The sequence below is a fragment of the Ochotona curzoniae genome, unplaced genomic scaffold (genome assembly GCF_017591425.1).
Source record: "Ochotona curzoniae isolate NIBS_2020 unplaced genomic scaffold, NIBS_Ocur_1.0 contig_3819, whole genome shotgun sequence".
NCBI classification, from domain to species: Eukaryota; Metazoa; Chordata; class Mammalia; order Lagomorpha; family Ochotonidae; genus Ochotona; species Ochotona curzoniae.
In genome coordinates this window covers 58,435,359-58,454,936 of record NW_024466004.1, presented here as the reverse complement: position 1 = coordinate 58,454,936, position 19,578 = coordinate 58,435,359, and the positions used below count along the sequence as shown (strand labels likewise).

At 44.7% G+C, this 19,578-nt stretch overlaps 1 protein-coding gene and 1 long non-coding RNA gene across 2 annotated transcripts in view; both read right to left on the bottom strand.

The window, feature by feature from the left end:
* SLC16A10 (solute carrier family 16 member 10) overlaps positions 1–19,578 on the bottom strand; it is a 125,808-nt gene that overhangs the window by 19,397 nt on the left and 86,833 nt on the right. The window lies entirely within an intron of this gene.
* On the bottom strand, positions 9,213–11,554 carry LOC121158819. Its single transcript, XR_005884218.1, has 3 exons — positions 10,936–11,554; positions 10,424–10,455; positions 9,213–9,240 (listed from the first exon to the last, which is right to left on the bottom strand). It is a non-coding gene; the product is annotated as an uncharacterized LOC121158819 (long non-coding RNA).

The window sequence follows — 19,578 nt, the reverse complement described above, 5'->3', positions numbered from 1 at the left end:
GACATGCTTTTTGCTCAAGCCCCTGATCCTAGGTCTCTACCCGCTGACCCACACTCTGAGACTACTAGAGGAAGTTCAAAAGAAAAAGATGAAATCTGCTAAGTATTCTTTTACATCTCCTCAGTTTTCAGGGTGATACTCAAAATTCTGGCTAGACAGGTAAGGGCTTCTGCTGTGTCACTGCCTTGCCTGCGGCTGTATCCCCAGCACACTCTGTGTAGACAGTTCAGCAATTAGATGTGAGCACTGAGATGGGGCTAGTCTAAATGAAGTGGAATGCAAAGTTCATGAGACTCAAAAGTTTTAGCAAGAAAACAGCAGGCATTCTAGCACATTAATCCTGGCTTCCTATTTAATTCCATGCTAAAACAATAGTTTTGCCACAGGGTCTAATGTGGTGACACAGTGGTTCAAGTTACTGTTTGATGCCAGAAAGTTGGTTCAAGTCCTGGCTGCTCTGCCTCTAATCCAGCTTCCTGCCAATGTACCCAGGCAGGTAGCAGAAGATGGTCCAAGTGCTTGGGCCTCTGCACTCATGTGGGAGACCTGGATGGAGTTCCAGGCTCCTGGCTTTGGTCTGACCCACATCTGGCCGTTGCATTCATTTTGGGGGATTAGCCAGTAGAATGAAGATCTCATTCTCTGTGTCTCCCTCTCTAACTCTGCTTTTCAAACAAAAATTTAAATGACTTCAAGCTGAATCCTTCATGCCCTTATGTTACTCTCCCTCAAGTGACATTACACAAAATTGGAGAGGGATTCCAGCTTGATTTTGAAGAAAAAGCAATGACCTGATCTAAGGCAAGTAGAATATTATCATTTGTATTCATCAGCCTTACGTGGAATTAGAATTGAGATTCTAATCATTAATCCACTTTGGGAAGCACCAAAAGGATCTACTGTAACTTTTCAAGAGGTATCTTTTAGAAGTCACAAGAGAGCATGTGCTAGTCATTCAGTCGAAACTAAGAACACCTGTCTACCAAACTGCTCTCACCTTCTATTTGTGACTAAGTTTTGATCATTTCACTCTGTAATTTCTCTTTTAGATCTATTTATTTGAGGACCAGCACAATGGCTCAATAGCCTAATCCCTCACCTGCAAGTGCCAGCATCCCATATGGGAGCTCTTTCATTTCCCAGTTGCTACTTTTCTGATCTAGCTTCCTGCTTATGGCCTCCCATTGTGGCTGACAAGCACATGAGCCATCCTTTGCTGCTTTTCCTGGTCATTTGCTTGGAGCTGGATCAGAACTGGAGCAGCTAGGACTGAAACCAGAGCTCATATGGAATGTTGTAGCACAGTGGTGTCTTAACATGCTGTACCACAATGCTAGCCTCTGTAGTCTTTAAAATGTTATTTCTTGAAAAACAGAGAGAGAAATCTTTCAGTCATCAGGTTCTTCCCCAACGCCCACATGCTGAGGCTGGCCCAAGGCAAATCCAGGACGCTGGCTCCATCTGGTGGCAGAGACCCAAGTACCTGAGCCATCACCTGCTATTTCTCAGGGTGTACATTGCGAGGGAGCTTGAATTGGAAGCTTAGCTGGGATTCAAACCAGGCACTCCCACATGGGATGCTGGCATCCGAAGTGGCAGCCTAAGCAATATCCAAATGTCCATTCAGGTTATCTTTTTTTTTTTTTTAACTGCAAAGTCAGATATACAGAGAGGAGAAGAGACAGAGAGGAAGATCTTCTGTTTGTTGATTCACTCCCCAAGTGACTACAATAGCTGGTGCTGAGCCAATCCGAAGCCAGGAGCCAGGAACTTCTTCCAGGTCTCCCACATGGTTGCAGGACCCCAAAGCTTTGGGCCATCTTTGACTGTTTTCCCAGGCCACAAGCAGGAAGCTGGATGGGAAGTGGGGCTGCCAGGATTAGAACAGGCGCCCATATGGGATCCCGGTGCTTTCAAGGCTAGGACTTTAGTCGCTAGGCCTCTGTGCTGGGCCCATTCAAGTTATCTTTAAAAGGGGTTAACAATATATAATGTTGGGGATCTTTTGAAAGAGTAAATTGGGTAAAGTTCTTTAGCTATAGCAGCATTATTTTCTTATATTTTGTTACGGCTGTCCTTTAAAAATACAGCAAGAAACTCCACTTCTAATATCCCTGTCCCGCCCAAATCTGCAAACTCTAAGTTGCCTGGGTCTGTACATGAGGTACCCAGGGGATGGCTGAGCAGACTCTGATTTCTGAGCCTCCACGCTCCACAGACCTTCCTCACTGAGGCAGCAGCACTTCTGTATTCTGGCATATTCTTCTTGCCACCTGGACTTCCCGAATGCTACTGTATGCCAAGTTTCTGCCCGTCTCTCATCCTCTGGAGATTGGCATGTAAATTAGCAGAAAGTGTGATACTGGGCAAAACTACCATTCCCACAAGGAACTGCATGAGCAGAGACTGGCAAACTTCTTAAACCAATTCAAAGCTTACACCAGAGGCCACTATCTACACAGGAATTAGATAACAGTTGGAGTTTAGTCATTTAAGGTTAAAAAGACTGATTTTACAACAGTATTTATAAAATGAAAGAAACCTGTCTTTCATGTTCTCTCACATCTGTTTAATCCAGGGCTGAACATCAATAAGGGAATAACAAGGCCTTACTGACTTCTCAGTCACCCGGTCTGGAAAGATTTTTCCCATCATTCAAGTTACAAGGGAAAACTGTTCTCCCATCACTGACCACAGAAAACTGTTAAAATTGTGTGAAATCCTATTTACTGCTCTATTTTCAAAAATTCAAAGATAACCATGAACTCAAATCTGCAAATATCAGTGTATGTCACTATTTGTGGGCAAAAGAAAGAAAACAAAAAAAAAAACCAAAAAAACAACAAAGTAGCCTGCGGTTTCCCTTTCCTCCAGCCACTGCCAATTCAGGCAAACAGCCACGTGCCTCTCTGCAGATGACAGATGTCCTCTCAGCCCGAGGAAGGCAAGTTTCTGCCCCCTCGCTGGGGAAAGGTGGGAGAGGCGGGGAGCAGACTCGTGTTTGCGAGGTCGGAGGTGACGAGGTGACGGCTGAAGAGAGCCATCACCCCAGGGGAACAGCCTCAGCCTTGTTTTCTTCCTGCTGCTGGGGGAACCATCACGTCACACACGTGGGGCCATCAGGTGAGGTTGTGCCACTGAGAATGCGTGGAGGATTCCATGAAGGAAGTTAAAGAGGTGGCCGTGGGACAAAACTAGCCCTTACTAAACTGGTGAAAAGTACCCTTAGATGCCCAGACCTCTTCTTACTAAATGGTATCACTTAATAGAAGGTGACCTGAATAAAGGGAGCAGGCCATTCACATAAGCCCTGAAACCTGGTAGGGGGACACAGCTGCCAAGACAGAGGGCCACCTTTCAGGAAGGCACAAGCATGGCCTGATTACTGTTTCCTAAGACTGTGTGATCTGACCCATCCAAGATGGTCATCAGCCTCGTGGCCCCTTCCCTGTCCTCCTGAACGGGATGAGTGCTCTTTTCCTCAATGTCATTTATGGAGTGCTATTTATTTATTATGACATAAATAATAAAACTGTCAGTGTGCACACATTACACTGTAGTGGACACTCTTATGAATGCCTTCTTCCTGACAGCAGATTTGACATGACAGCCAATAGGCTTGGTACAAAGGGCACAAAGGCAAGGTTGGGAAGGTCAGGAAAGCAGGCCCTAAGCAGACTCAACGGGGCACTACAGAGCAAGCAGCACAGTGAAAGAACTCCAATGGCCTTTGCAGGACTCAGCAGAGGGGTGTAGTCGGGGATGATCACCCACTGTTGTTTCCCTCACAGGGCCCTCTCACAGACACACAGAGCTCAGCTACACAGCCACCATCTAGCCTTCCTTGTCCAATGTTTCTAATTCCCGGTCCAACTGCCGTGCTTTCTCAGACACACATCATCTGACTGAAAAACTGAAAAAACAGGTAGGCCTGTACATAAGTTTCCTTTTCGGGGGGAGGGGGGGCAGAGAGAAGACCCGTGCCACCAAAGTGTACCTGGCACCTGCAAACCTTGGAGAGTCAGTGGCCATGCAAGTCCAAACGGTTTCTCAGTCTCCCTACAGGAACCTTCGGTCCTGACGGCTTTTACTGGCCCTGCAGACAGCAGTGACTTTGGGATATTCCTCCTCACAGGTGCAGTTTGGAATACTAAGAATATACCCACTCAGTGTTCTTAAAGCTCGATCAGAACTCTTCAAGAACCATTCTGCCCAGACACACTCTTTTCAAAATGTAAACTCAGGGGTAAAGAGCCTGGCCCCTTTAAAAACACAGAGGTATGTTTTGGAAGGGAGTAGAAAGCCTGTTAGGTAGGTTAATGGATAATCTCGAAATCTGCTGCAAACTAAAACTTTATACTACCGATTTCAAAGAAGGATGAACAAAAATCTGAATGGAATTCAAGATTTTGCTTGTTTCCTTTTTCACTTTAATCATCTGTTGCCTTTCTTTCTTTTGTTCCCCCTTGGAGAGAGAGAGAGAGAGAGAGAGAGAGAGAGAGAGAGAGAGAGAGAGAGAGAGAGAGAGAGAGAGTGTGTGTGTGTGTGTGTGTGTGTGTGTGTGTGTGTGAAGAAAAGGAAGTATGTTAAAACAAGTAGAGCATTCCTTACAAAGTTTTGCATCAGCATTATACATCAGCTGCTCAAGTGAATTAAAGGTGGAAGAAAACTAATCCTATAGAGCTGAATACATAAAATTTAGACCTTTTTACACACACACACTGAAATGAGATTTTGTGTCCATTAATAAATACCTAGAACTAGATCAGCTCCCAAATATCATTTCTGCCTGTTCAAACTGATCGACTGTGTGCTGACGTAAAAACACCTCTACGTTGTGCCTAACAGGAAAACTGTCTTTGCTTGCCAACAGCACCAAGCGCTCAGGTCGTCTGGGAGCCCAGTGGCTATTTTGAAATATTTTTTGTTAGGACTAAGGTTGTAGTGCTGGTACCTACTGCTGCCTCCACGGCTGACCATGTGGAGACCCGAGTCAGTCAAGCCTGAGAAATAAGGAAGGCTTTCTGGAATGGGGATTATTTAACAGCCATCAAAAAGTGGCGGAACAGCTCAGGAGGAAGACATTGCTGACGGCTCCAATTTTGAAAACTGTGATTTTCTAACCATACAAATTCTTCCAAAGCTTGTTATATTTCCCTGGCTTTTTTTTTTAATCATTTCCTTTGCATTAGAAAAACAAAATAAGTAGCCCATTCTTTATAACATGTTCGGGGGGGGGGGTCAACCACAACCAACATATAGATGCCAGCTTAAATAACCTTGAATATGAGAAGTTTAAGTACTTTTTTATATATAAGGAATTTGAAATGTACTGATCCAGGTCCATTGTGTACCACATTATTTCACAATTGATTAAAAACTGTTGCATTCCTTTCTGAACAATGAAAGGTGTTTAATCGGCTGGTTCATTTACCTTTTCATCCGCTGCTCCTGAGCCCACATTGGATTCTGAAACGTTTCCTTCTCTGAGCCTGACTCTTTGCACAACAGATTCACTATGCCACCTGTGAAAGTGGCAGGTGAGGTGGGCTGATGGTGAGATGGTCCTGGAGGTGGGAGGTGCTCCACTAGCCTGCGACCCACCTGCATGACCAGCCCACCCCATCACTTTCGCAGAGCACTCTGAAGCTACGGACTGGCTAGCAAAGACTCTGCATAGGCAAGCTCCTGGGTGTGACCCAGGCATCCTGAGTTCTCATGTTTGGCCCTTATGAAAAACAAGAGAGGGAAGCGCTCCTTAATCTTACTCCTGGACTGATACGGTGACAGTCACTGACCTGCTATATGTATGCACAGGCATGTATTGGTAGGCATGGAATCTGTAACCAATGGTTGGATTATGTAAATTTGGCAAAATAACCAAAAGGCAACAGATGCACCAATAAAAGTCTAATTTAAATGAGCTTATTTTAGAAGTTTAAGATGCACCTTCTTCTAAAATAAGAAAGTATTAAAATAATACTTTGGGGCCTGACACAGTGGTTAAGGTCCTTGCCTTGCACACCCGGGATCCCATATGGGTGCCGGTTCTAATCCCGGCAGCCCTGCTTCCCTTCCAGCTCCCTGCCTGTGGCCCGGGAAAGCAGTCGAGGACGGCCCAAAGCTTTGGGACCCTGCACCTGAGCGGGAGACCTGGAAGAGGCTCCTGGCTTCGGATCGGCATAGTATCAGCCGTTGCGCTCACTTGGGGAGTGAATCATCAGACGGAAGATCTTCCTCTCTGTCTCTCCTCTCTGCATATCCGCCTTTCCAATAAAAATAATAATAATAAAAAAATAATACTTTGGGCCTGGTACATTAGTCTAGTGCTTAGCCTTGCCTGCGCCAGGATCCCATGGGGGTGCCAGTTCATATCTCAGCTGCTCAACTTCCCTTCCAGCTCTCTGCTTGTGGCCTGGGAAAGCAGTCAAGGATGGCCCAAAGGTTGGCACCCTGCAACTGCCTATGAGAAGCTCCTGGCTTTGAACTGGCTCAGCTCCAGCTGTTGCGGCCGCTTGGGGAATGAACCAGCAGATGGAAAATCTTTCCCTGTCTCTTTCTCTGTGTAAAATCTGACTTTCCAATAAAAATAAATAATTTTTTTAAAAAAAAAGCAGTCTTAAGCTTAATTAAAAAAAAATTATAGGACCCAGCGTGGTAGTCTAGCAGTTACAGTCTTTGTCTTGCATGTGCTGGGATCCCATATGGGTGCTTGTTCTAATCCTGGCACTTTGCCTCCCATCCAGTTTCCTGCTTGTGGTCTGGGAAAGCAGTCAAGGACAGCCCAAAGCCTTGGGACCCTGCAGCCCATGTGGGAGACCTGGAAGAGGCTCCTGGCTTCAGATCAGTGCAGCTCTGGTCATTGCTGCCACTTGGGGAGTGAACCAGTGGATGGAAGATCTTGCTCTCTGCCTCTCCTCCTCTCTGTATATCTGACATTCCAATAAAAATATAAAATAAAATAAATCTTTAAAAAAACAAAAATATTCCATAAAGTAATATTTAAAATACTAGAATGTTGGACAATCTGCTAGTTTTGCTTATCTAATGATCCTAGCAATGTTAATAAGCCAGATATTTCATAAACTGTCAAAACTAGTTTTATACCTCCCTTAATAATAAAGTATGGGTCAACTGTTTTGTTTATTGAAATTCTTATTTACTTAGTTTAAGAAGTATCTAAATCTTCAGGAAAACATAGAATTGGGGCATTACTTCTTATTCACCTTAGTTTTGATCTTTATTTTGCTTTGGAAAAAAAAATGATCCTCCCATGAAAACTGCACCTCCCTTTAATCTCTCCACACTAAGAATCAGGATAATGATGCTGGCTAGACAGCTACTCTGCCAGACTCCTGTCTATTCTCTTCCTCAGTCTTTCTCAGGTACACAGTGCTTAAACTTTTCTGTCAGCTCTAAAAACCAGCTAATGACTGACTGCCCCCCTATTATCATCCCATAATTTTTACAAAATCATAATGTACAGTATAAATTGCTGGGGGCGGGGGGTGGTAGTCAGGCAGTTTAGTGGCTACAAAGCCTAAAAAGCCCATGCCACATACCAGAGTATCTGGGTTCAAAACCTGCTCCTGCCTCCTGACTCCAAGTTCTGAGAGCAGCACTGACAGCCACAGTGAGTGGGTCTCTGCCTCCACTTGGAAAAACCTGGATGGAGATCCCAGCTTCCACCCTCGACCTGGACCTAGTCCTAGCCATTGTGGGCACTAGGAATGTGAACCAGAACATGGGAGCTCTGCCTATCTTCTCTCTCTCAAACAAGTAAGCAACTCTTAGGATTAAACCTAGCTCAACTTTCCTTTTATTGCTGTCATTTCCACATACAAAAGGTCTTTTTAAAAAGTGCATTGAAAAAATGTAATTAGAAGATAAATTTTGGTGAAAACCACTTTAAAAGTCATGCATAGTGCTTTTGTAAAATGCATCTGCCTTTGACAGCAGTTCTTCAAACATGTTCATCACAGCAAAGCTGCCATTTTAACCGCTTTTAAGTGAATTATGGCATCAAGTAATTCACCATGTTCTACCACCATTGCCATCAACTCTAGTAGGACTTTTTCATTTTCCCAAAATGGAGCCTTGTACTCACTGAACAATAACCGCCTGTCTTCTCAGTTCCCTGCTCCTGGAAACCATCAGTGTGCTTTTCGTCTCTGTGAACCTAACGAGCTTAGGGACCTAGTCTAAGCGAGCTCACACACGATTTCAACTTTTGTGACTGGTTATTTCACTTAGGTGTCCTCAAGATTCCTTGCAGCACATATTGCAAGCATTTTTTTTTTCTCCTTCATGTTACAGGTAAGATATCACTGATTTATAAAAGTATATTTGAAATGGAGAGTTAAAGAAAGAAGGATAAACAAACAGTTCACTCCCCAAATGACTGCAATGGCTGGGACTGTTACAGGCTCAAACCAGGAACCAAGAGCTTCTTCCCGGTGGAGCAGGAACCCAAGCACTTGGGCCATCTACTGTTGCTCTCCCAGGAGTATTAGCAGGGAGCTGGATCAGAAGTGGAGCAGCTGGCAGTCAAGCCAGTAAACCACTCTGTCACAGCACAGACCTACCATTTTTTTTTTTTAAGAAAGTTTATGTGTATAGGTGAATCTTGTGATCTAGGGGTTTTTGTCTCAGGAGAGAAAGGGAGGAACCAGGTGCGACACACTGTTCAAGGTACTTTATGTGAATGCTGTGAAAGTTAAAGTGATGCACAGCTTAGAAAGTAAGTACGTTGCATGACACGCGAAAGACGTTATTAGGTAAATCACGTTCCAAAATTCAGAGTGGGCCCTGAAGGTTGAAAAGTTAAAGCAAGAAGACCCTGAACATACAAGAGCACTCACTGCCTAAAGCATCACAAACCCAAGCATCGATATTCGGAAGCATTTAAAATTCACAGACATGCATGCAGGTCAAGAGGGGTGGGGGATCCGTGAGCCCACCTGGCACATGCAGGTGTCCAGGTATTGCTGGGGAAGCAGCTGGGAGAAGCACTAACCTTGGCAGAGAGAATGGTTCACCTCAGCGGGACTATGGCCTTCCTGCTAGCCACTTTGACACCGTTAAAACTACTCCACATGAAATCTAGTTTAAATGATTCTAAGATCACTTTTACTTTTAACATTTTAAACCTCAGCCTGTCACTATGTATGTGATTTGAGAAAGTTTGTTAATAACTATGTCCTTTTCCTGTAAGATAGAAAACTCCCACCATCAGGAGTTCTAAGTTGAAGAACAAAGAAAAACAAAAAAAGAAAAAATAAAAAGTGTCAGTAGTGTGAATTTCCACCAGAAGAGCTTGTGCTTCAGCAACTCAGCCAAGTATAATCTGTGATCATTCACTGAGAGCCAGACACAGAGGTTGGCAATGTGGTGCAGTGGGTTAAGCTGCCACCTGCGATGTCAGCATGCCATAGCTCTGGTCTGGCTTCTTGCTAATGTGCCTGAGAAAGCAGCAGAAGATGGCCCATGTGCTTGTGTACCTTGCACCCAGGCAGGAAACCCAGAGTTCCAGGATTCTGGTTTTGGCTGTGCCCAGGCCTGGCTGTTGTGGCCGTTCGGGGGGGAGGGGGGGATGAAACAGCAGCTGAGATCAATCCATCAGTCATTGCTCTCTAATGAACTAAATAAATCAATCTTTTTAAGGATGCCTAACAGCCAGGTGCATCCTAGGTGCCAAGAGTGGAGCAATGAGAGGGCTGCCTTATGTTACCTGCTTCCTCAGCATTTTCTGAGGCGCTAGGGCCTCTCCCACACACAACTTCCCAGTGTATTTTGTAGTTAAGTCCACAGTTTTCACCAGCGTTTCCCATACTCACATTGGATGTGTTAAGCAGTACAAGTATAGTATAAGGGCCTAACAGAAACACATTCGTGCTGCTGCTCCATTGTAGCTAAAATTAGAGATTTTAAAATGCTAGTGGATTTCTTTCTCCCCAACTAATTTTAAATATTTTTCAGAGGTTTGGGGGATATATTACAGGACAGCTTTCATGCCGGAGAAAACTATGCATCGTTTCTGAAAACGACTGCTGAGTTATCTATAGATACTGATTTTTTTTTAAAGGCTAACTAAATCTAATTTGGAACACATGACTTGCAGTGCCTTTCTAACGGCAACAGCTCGGCTTTGGTTTAATGATTTGCAAATTATCTGTTTTCTGGATTTCTCATGAATTAACTATGTTCTCTCTTCCTGTCAAGTTCTAAGCTCTCTCATCTTATTTTTCAAAAATTTTTTTCAAACCCACTTGTTTTGATGAGAGTGCTCTGTAAATATTTAACTTCACCATTAATGAGTCACAAGAGGCCAGAGAAGCAAAGATCCTTATTCATCTCAAGTAGGAGAACGCTGGTGAATACCGCCCGAGGCACAAACCTGGGAAATGGGCAAGTTTTCACTAACCTGAACAGTCAAATTGCAGCAGATGTTGAGATCTGAAGGGAAATAAATGCAAGGTTAGAAAAGCCAGAAAAGCAAGAGAAGCAAAGACATATCATTGAAGAAAAAAAAAAACTGAAAAACACAGGGACAAAGTAGAAAGGTGATATCTCTGCACTCAGTAATCTCACGTGAGAACTGACACTAGTGTAATATATTAGAAGAGATAAGTAATCAACAAGGTATATGAAAAACAATGCTTGGGTCCAACAGCACAGTGCACACGGATTTCTTCAACTTGCAGATTTTAACATAACACATCAGATAAAAATAAGTTGGATTAAAAAAAAAAAGAAGCAGCATTCGACTGGTGACTGTTATTAAAAAATACAGCCTGGAGAAACTGTTTTGGGCTTCCCAAGGTCAACTGGAAGATGTCTTAGCCTTCTGACACCTCAGTGCCTAACAGTTCCCTTCATCCACAGAATGCGCTATCCCCTCCTGACTGCCCACATGAATTTGGAGCCCACCATTACCTCCCAGCTCGTTCTGTTGGCTTCCAAGAAAGTCTCTTTCGAAAACCACCTTGGTTTTATGTGTGTGTGCATTCACTTGTTGTTTCTCCAGGTCTGTGGGAGAGACCCCATCTGTTCTCCTCGCTGCTTCCCCACACCTGGATTGCTCACCGCACACCACAGGTGCGCGGTGAGCATCACATGAATGAATGCTGGAATCTGTTTCTGGGCTGTAATCAGAGGCAGACGAGAGTAGCAGAAATCACTGAGTGGAATGGCTACATCTCAGTCAAATTTGCTGGCGCTCTGGCTGCTTGCTGTGCAGCCCTGAGCCAGGTACAATTTCTCTGAGCCACATGGTTCTCCCAATTCATGGGAGAACTGAGGCTCCTCAGGAAAGGTTCCTCCCGCTGTGTATGCTGAACCAAAAAACACACACGTAAACACACTCATATGCTTGTGAGCTCTCAGCAAGCAAAATGGAAGTAGAACGAAACATTTCCAGGCCACAAAACAACCAAAAATCTGAAAAGGAATCTACATAGAGGTTGCAGGTGTTTAGTATATAAATTGCATCTAGGGCCCGGCACAGTGGCGCAGTGGTTAAGGTCCTCGCCTTGAACGCCCGGGATCCCATATGGGCACTGGTTCTAATCCCGGCGGCCCCGCTTCCCATCCAGCTCCCTGCCTGTGGCCTGGGAAAGCAGTCGAGGACGGCCCAAAGCTTTGGGACCCTGCACCCGTGTGGGAGACCCGGAAGAGGCTCCTGGCTTCTGATCGGCATAGCATAGCATCGGCCATTGTGCTCACTTGGGGAGTGAATCATCAGACGGAAGATCTTCCTCTCTGTCTCTCCTCTCTGTATATCCGCCTTTCCAACAAAAAAATAATAAAAATAAATCTTTTAAAAAATTGCATCTAGTGGGTTAAGTCTAATACTTAGATTGATAAACTACACAAAGAAATATCCTCAAGATTGTCAAAATACAATAAAAAATATGAAAAAAAGAAATATCCTCACGCCAAATGCATCAGCCTATTTTTGAATGAAAAATAGGGAAACTACAAATTAATTAAAGTAGAAAAATGGATAAAAAACCTGATTACTTTTTATTTTGCAAACTGTCAAAACCCTGTGCATAGTTAATAAATGTCAACGTAACAATCATCAGAGACAATTAAGATAATAAGCTGAAACCAAGTATACAAAGGGAAAAAATCGAAATAAAAATTTAAGAAAATTAAAATATTTTGAAACTTGGCTCTGTTTTCAAAACAATGAAAAATGTGAGGACATGAGACTATTTTAAACCTCCAGGCCAAAAATAAAAGTCTAAGTCCAGCTCTTTTAAGATGGCTGCAGTGCCAAGAAGACTGAGCAAGGCAATTTCAGTCATACAACTGCATTTGAAATCAATGGAAAACTGTGTCCAAAACCCTGTGACCTTCCCCCACATGGCCAGGATCATGCCAGCGGCTCCACAGCATGACAGAGGTGAAATTTCTCAGGGTGGAGGGAACACAGCCCACAGGAGAGGGCAGCCTCAGCAGTATGGCACAGGATGCAAGGACATCACTGCATGCTTCACTTTCTCAGCCAAACTCTGCCATGCAACCACCTTGATCCTGAGCTCCCAAGAGATCCAAGACAGACTGACCGCAAAGCTGATGAGATCACCCCTGGTACCTCCAGGAAAACTGGCCCATGTAATAGTGCCAAAGCAACCGGCGGAGGAGGGTGACCAGGCTTAGCTAAGAAAGAGATTTCATTCCTTCATTCTGTCTACATTTCCAGTTTAGGTTACAATAAACTTCCATTTGATTTCCATGGATATTCTTGGATGATACACCTGGTTCTACCACTTTTATCACTGTGGCTTTTGGCAAGCGCCAAGACGTCTCCCGCTTTAGTTCGGGAGGGGAGAGGGAGTGGAATACAAAGAAATGATCTGTGCAACCTGTTTGAGCTCCTAAGTTACTGTTACACCTTTCCTGGCACCTCTTCGGATGTTTTCTTTAAGAGGCACACCTTAACAAAGACCCAGGCTCAGGTCTGGGCTGCACCATGCACTGACCTTGCAACCCACAGCAAGCTGTCACACTCCAAACCCACTTCCTGTCGTGCTACATGCAAGCACTTGCAGGAGGCCCATCTCCCAGGGTGGTCCTCTGAAGCCATGGAGAGATGATTCTTGTGGGAGCCTCCTGTAAGCCAAACACTAATAAAAATGTGGGTGATATAACAAGAAAATGTGGGAAATCTACACATTAGGCTTGTTTAAAATAAGCTTGTGTTTTAGGACAAATCCTTGCATGGCTCTCAGGACTGGGCACACAGGATTTTAAACTGTGCCTGGGAGCCATAATGCTGCAGTGGGCTTGCCACGTTAATTCAGGAAAGAATCAGTTCCACTTAGCATGGAGGCCAGCGACTGGACTGCTTGCCTGTCGCTGCTTGCTGCAATTTTATGCACCTCCCAAACTCAGCCTTTTATCCAGCTTGCCGTGACAGCATGAGGGCTTCCTGATTATGAGTGAGCTGCCAAAGAGTGCAGGGGGAAAGCTCTAGAAAGATGGGGATGGGGAAGGGAGGCAGGTGAAGCAGGCAGCACAGAGGGCCAGGGGTAGCAGCATGAGCAGCTGGAAGCCACATCTGGCAATGCCCACCCATTGAAATACCTCCCCGGCCTGAAGACTGCCTGATGGCATGGAGACCTAAGCAGGCCCCTTTCCCGTTAAGCTTGGCAGGCCTTGTGGCCAGTGACAGGAAAGCTTCTCTATAAATGTCAGAGCATCAAGGGGTAGGAATAAGCCTGCAGGAATTTCCTACCTCTTGTCAGCCCCAGGGCCACTTGGCAAATGTTTGGCAAAAGCTTACGTCCTTTCACAAAGAGGATTGCTAAATTAAGACTTTGACTTATCAGGTCCAGCACTGTGGCGTAGCACCATAAGCATCTGCCTGCAGCTAGGGCATCCCAGATGCGCACAATCTCATGTCCCAGTGGTACGACTTTCAATATAATGTATCTCCTTGCTAATGGCCTGGGAAGGCAGTAGAGTAGGGTCCAGGTCCAAGAGCCTCTGGACCTACATGAGAGGTTCAGAAGAGGTTCTTGGCTTCAAACTAGCCCAGTTCCAGGCAGTGCAGCTATCTAGGGAATGAACCAGCAGACAGAAGGTCTCTGTCTCTTCCTCTAATTCTGCCTTTTTTTTGTTTTGTTTTAGATTTCTCCTGGGGCAAATGTCATGGCAGCTAAGCTTCCACCTGCAGCACCAGCATCTCTTATGGACACCAATTCATGTCCCAGCTGCTCTGCTTCTGATGCAGCTCCCTGCTTACGACTTGTGAAAGCAGCAGAGAACATTTCAAGTCTTAGGACCAGTGTGCCCATGTAGGTAATCCAGAGGAGGCTCCTAGCTTGACATCAGCTCAGCTCCAGCTGTTGTGGCCAATTGGGGAATAAACCAGCAGATGGAGCATCTCTATCCTTCTAGCTGTAACTCTGTCTTTCAAATAGAAATACTTATGGCAGCGTGGCCTAGCGGCTAAGGTCCTCGTCCTGAATGCACTGGGATCCCATATGGGCGCCGGTTCTAATCCCGGCAGCTCCACTTCCCATCCAGCTCCCTGCTTGTGGCCTGGGAAGGCAGTCGAGGAAGGCCAAGGCCTTGGGACCCTGCACCCGTGTGGGAGACCTGGAGGAAGTTCCTGGGTCCTGGCTTTGGATCAGCGCAGTACTGGCCTTTGCGCTCACTTGGGGAGTGAATCATCAGACGGAGGATCTTCCTCTGTCTCTCCTCCTCTCTGTATATCTGACTTTGTAATAAAAATAAATCTTAAAAAAAACCCAAATAGAAATACTTTTTAAAAATAGTTCTACTTCTGTTTATCCTCTATCATAATTATTTATTTCCTGACATGAAAAACATGAACAAACTTCAATTTGATCCAGGGTTTTGAAGGAAAAATCAATATCCATATTGATTTGAAAACTTGGGAAGTTCTCAAAAGCACATTGCATTTATCAAATAAAACCTGAGACTTCAAAAACACAGGGAAACCCTGGTGAAATGTATATCTTAGCCAGAGGAAGGCAGTTTCCCCTCACACACACACCTTTTCAAGCCTTCTCTGGGGACTAGGGATCCGCCAGGTGGCCTCCAATAGTAAACCTTTAAGGCAGTTGATTTTCCCCATGTTCCAATGAACAGTATTTACACTGGCCAAATACAGGACAGATGCTCCTGTCAATCTGTGCATATGTTCACTTCTGTCTTGCTGTGCACAATGTTTATTGAAGCAAGGAAGGAAGGAAGAAAGGGGAGGAAGGAGAAAAGAGAGGAAGAAAGAGAGACAAAAAAAGAAAGATAAAGAGAGAAATGAAAGAAAAGGAAAGAAAAAAGGAAGGAAGGAAGAAAGAAATCTAACCTGAAGCCATATCTGGTTCACATTCTGCTTACTGGGGTTTGTCTGGCCTCAGCTTTCTCAGACTGACAATGAACTACAGATCAGCCAAAAGCAAAGCTGCATGGAAGCCTCTTATTCCTGCTATAGTAGAACAAAGACTAGCCCAGGGTCCGCTCTGGGCTGTGCTGCTTGCTCTGAGTGCTAGGACAGCTCAATTATGTCTTCGTTCTCACTGTTGAGTGAACACGAGAAAAAAGTGTGCAAGGCAATAAAATCTTTGGTTTAAAACCAACATGGGTGAAGATGACAGCATCCTATCTTAGAGTTCTTAATTAAAAGTTTAGGCCCAGTGTTTGGTTTCTGTGCTCAAATTCTAGCCATCAGCATAACTCACGAAGGACCCTGGGCAGCACAGCTTCACAGAAGGGTTTCTATAGCTCTAGATGTGTTACTTATCATACTTTGGCCACACTCATCCTTGAAATGGTTATACAAGGTTTCGTGAAAACACTAGACACATGATCAGTGCTCACCCCTATCACCTGAATCACTGCGAGGAAGTCACCCTGAGAGCAGAGCTGGCTTGTGGCTGTTTGCATGGCTCAGCACGCTAGGAGTCCACCCTAGCCACAGCATGAGCAGAGGTGCTCGAGCTGGTGAGGTTTACCAGCACATTCCTGCCTTGACTCACGAGGACACCTGTATGACTCAGAGCCACATAACATCTCGAGGTATCACATGCCCCGTTTACCGACTTGTTTGCCTCAAAACCTTATTTCAAGTGTAAAAATACAACTTGCTTCTTCTCGATTACAAGTGGACTTGAAGTCCACTTATTACCCTGTAAACAGGCAAATGATTTATCTTTAATTGCAGCATCCTCCCATGAGCTCTTTTTATCAGGTCAAAGTTTCTTTGAAAACTGCTTGACACAAAACCAGTCCTCTTAGTTCTTTGCATCAAATTTTTGAGAAACTATCTCATGACAGTGTAAGGGACAGATTTCAACAATGAGTCAGTCAACTTCTTGATAAGAGAGCTATACACATTAAAAGCTGAAAAACCAAAACTCAATCCAATGATAGAGTCTAGAGTCAGAGAACACAGGCATCTGAAGAACTGCTGGTCAAGCTGAGTAACACTGGAGAGCTATGACAGCAAATGAACCCAAGCCATCATCTCCATGGTGAGGAATGAGCCTTCCGTGCTGGTAAGACGCTATATCACTGCTATTTCTAGGCCTTTATCAGTCATCTCACTCACTTGCCCTGTTTTCAGTGCTCAACCAGGCAGGCATTTAGATTCCAGTTAACACACCAGCATCTCGTGTGGAAAAATCCGAGTTCAAAGCCCGGCCCCAGCTCGTGATCTTAGCTTCCTGTTAATGTAGATCTGGGATGTCTCAAGTGACTGAGTTCCTGCCATCCAGGCTGGAGACCTGGACTGAGGTCCTAGCTACTGGCTGTTGTGGGTTTCTGGGAAGTGAACCAATAGATGGGAAATCTCCCTCTTTCCTCTCTCTATGCACCTCTCCAATAAGGGCTTTAAAGGCTATGCAGACTTGTGGTCAGGTAATGGTTCCACAGTTCATAATCCCATTCTTAGACATAACACCCTAGTTGGTACCAAGGATGATTGCTTAGCAGACAAAAGAAATTTCCTCTGCTTATCTTATGGTGCCAGCACAGGCATGTGCAGCTAGCTGTGGCTCAAAGCAAACACACCAAGTCTCTCTTCGGCCACCAGCCAGCCTTAGTGACTACTCAGTTGTTTTGAGTTTGGCAGACTCTGAGCTCATGAGTGAAATTCTGAATGAGTGACACCATCATGGCCCATAAGCGTAAAATGTGCAAAGACCATTATGGCCTAAGGAGAGAAATTTAAAGGTTCAAGTGGCAAGAAAATAAATGCTTATGTTGTGTCACTGTTGGCATCCTCTTATTTAGTCATTCAACAAAAACATCCTCATTTGTGTTTTAGGCACTGTGCTACATGATTGAAATCTATTACTGAACAAAAGAGAAATCCTTACCTTCAGAGTGACATTCCAGTAGAGGTATTTATTCATAGAGACAATAAGCAACTATTATAAAAAAAAGTAAGTAACCTAATATATTTGCATGTGTTAAGCACTATAAAGAAAAAAGAAAGCAGGGGCTGGTATTATGGCATAGCAGGTAAAGCCATTGCTTGAGATGCTGACATCCCATGTGGCACCAGTTCAAGTCCCAGCTGTTCTAGTTGTGATCCAGCTCCCTGCTAATGCCCTGGGGAAAGCAGTGCAAAATGGCCCAAGTGCTTGAGCCCCAATATCCACGTGAGAGAGCCAAAGAAAGCTCCTGACTCCTGGCCCCTGGCTATGGCCTGGCCCAGTCCTGGTCATGGCAGCCACTGGAGAGTGAATCTAACTCCCACTCTCTGAAGCTACACCTTTCAAGTAAATAAATAAATCTTCAAAAAGAAAAAAATAGTGTGGGAAGGCTGAGTTTCTGTGAGGGGTTAGGGAGGTGAGAAGCAGTGATTTGTAACCAGGAGGTTGGGTAAGTCTTATTAGAAGGAGAACAGAAGAGCAGCTTTTGGGTTTGGCTGCAGGTTAGGATGCCCACAATGGAGGATTTGTGTTCAGTTCCTGACTCAGATTTCTAAATCCACTGTTTTCCCGATGCACATGGACCCTGAGAAGCAGCAACTGATGACTCAAGTGATTAGGTCCCTGCAATGCACATGGAGACCTGGACTAACAGAAGCTCGTTCTGGCTCCCAGCCCAGCACCTTTCTGGGCATTTGGGGAATAAGCCAGCAAATAGAATAGAAGTATTCTCTCTCTCTCTCTCTCTGCCTCACAAACTAAAACTAAAGAGTGCGTAGCCACAGTTAGGTAGGCGGAACAATCTGTGGTGTCGCACTGTACAGGAGTCAGGTGACTACAGTCCTACAAAAAGCAGCATGCTGTGTATTTCAGAATGCTTACCAGAGGTAGAACACTCCATTGAACTTCTGAGTCTCAAAAATGACAGATGCTGATAAATGAGTCCCTGCCTTGATTAGGGATACAGTCATAATGCAAAACTTCATGCTCAGTGCCCAACTCCAATGCCAAGAAGCCTCTAAGTCACCTTTCCAAATGGACATCATATTTCTCTTTCCAATCTTCTGTAGTTCCCTCTAAAACCTTTCACTTGGCAACCACATTGTCTTCAAATTACTCCTGTTTTTATGCCAGCCTGGGGGTAGATGTTTAATTCAAGTTTTCTTTAGAACTCACAAGTCAGCAAAATTGGTCTTACCTCTATTTACAGACGAAAAGCTAATGCTCAGAGAGGATGCCCAAGGTTATGCGACATGGAAGAGACAGAACCAGGATTCCCACTAGGCTGTGTGTGACTTCAGAACCTGCACCTTAAAAACCCTGGCCAGGACCGCCTTGTGCAAGAAATACACTAACAATGACCACTCATTATCTCTGTGACCTTGAGTGTGTTACTGACCCTCCTGGTGCCTCAGTCTTCTCAACCTTGAAATAAGAACATTATATCGGGCCTGGTGCAGTAGCCTAGTGGCTAAAGTCCTCGCCTTGCATGTGCTGGGATCCCCATGTGGGCACTGGTTTATGTCCCAGCTACTCCCATCCAGCTCCTTGCGTGTGGCCTGAGAAAGCAGTCAAGGATGGCCCAAACATTGGGAGCACACATGAGAGAACAAGAAGAAGCTTCTGGTTCCTGGCTTCGGATTGGCTCAGCTCCAGCCACTGAGGCCACTTGAGTGGATCAGTGGACAGAAGATCTTCCTCTCTTCTTCTCCTTCTCTCTATAAATCTGATTATCCGATAAAAAATAGATTTTTAAAAAAGATTTATTTATGTTTTATTACAAAGTCAGATATACAGAAAGGAGGAGCGAGAGAGCGGAAAATTTTCCATCCAATGATTCACTCCCCAAGTGGCAGCAACAAGTGGTACTGCGCTGATCCGAAGCCAGGAACCAGGAACCTCCTCCAGGTCTCTCACACGGGTGCAGGGTCCCAAGACTTTGGGCCGTCCTCAACTATCCCAGGCCACAAGCAAGAAGCTGGATGGGAAGTGGAGCTGCCGGGATTAGAACTGGCGTCCACATGGGATGTCGGTGCGTTCAAGGCGAGGACTTTAGCCGCTAGGCCACGCCGCCGGGCCCCAATAAATAGATCTTTTTTTTTTTTTTTAAATGCTACATCACAGGTGTTTCACTGTTGTGAATATTAACAGAGAAGTATGCACACTT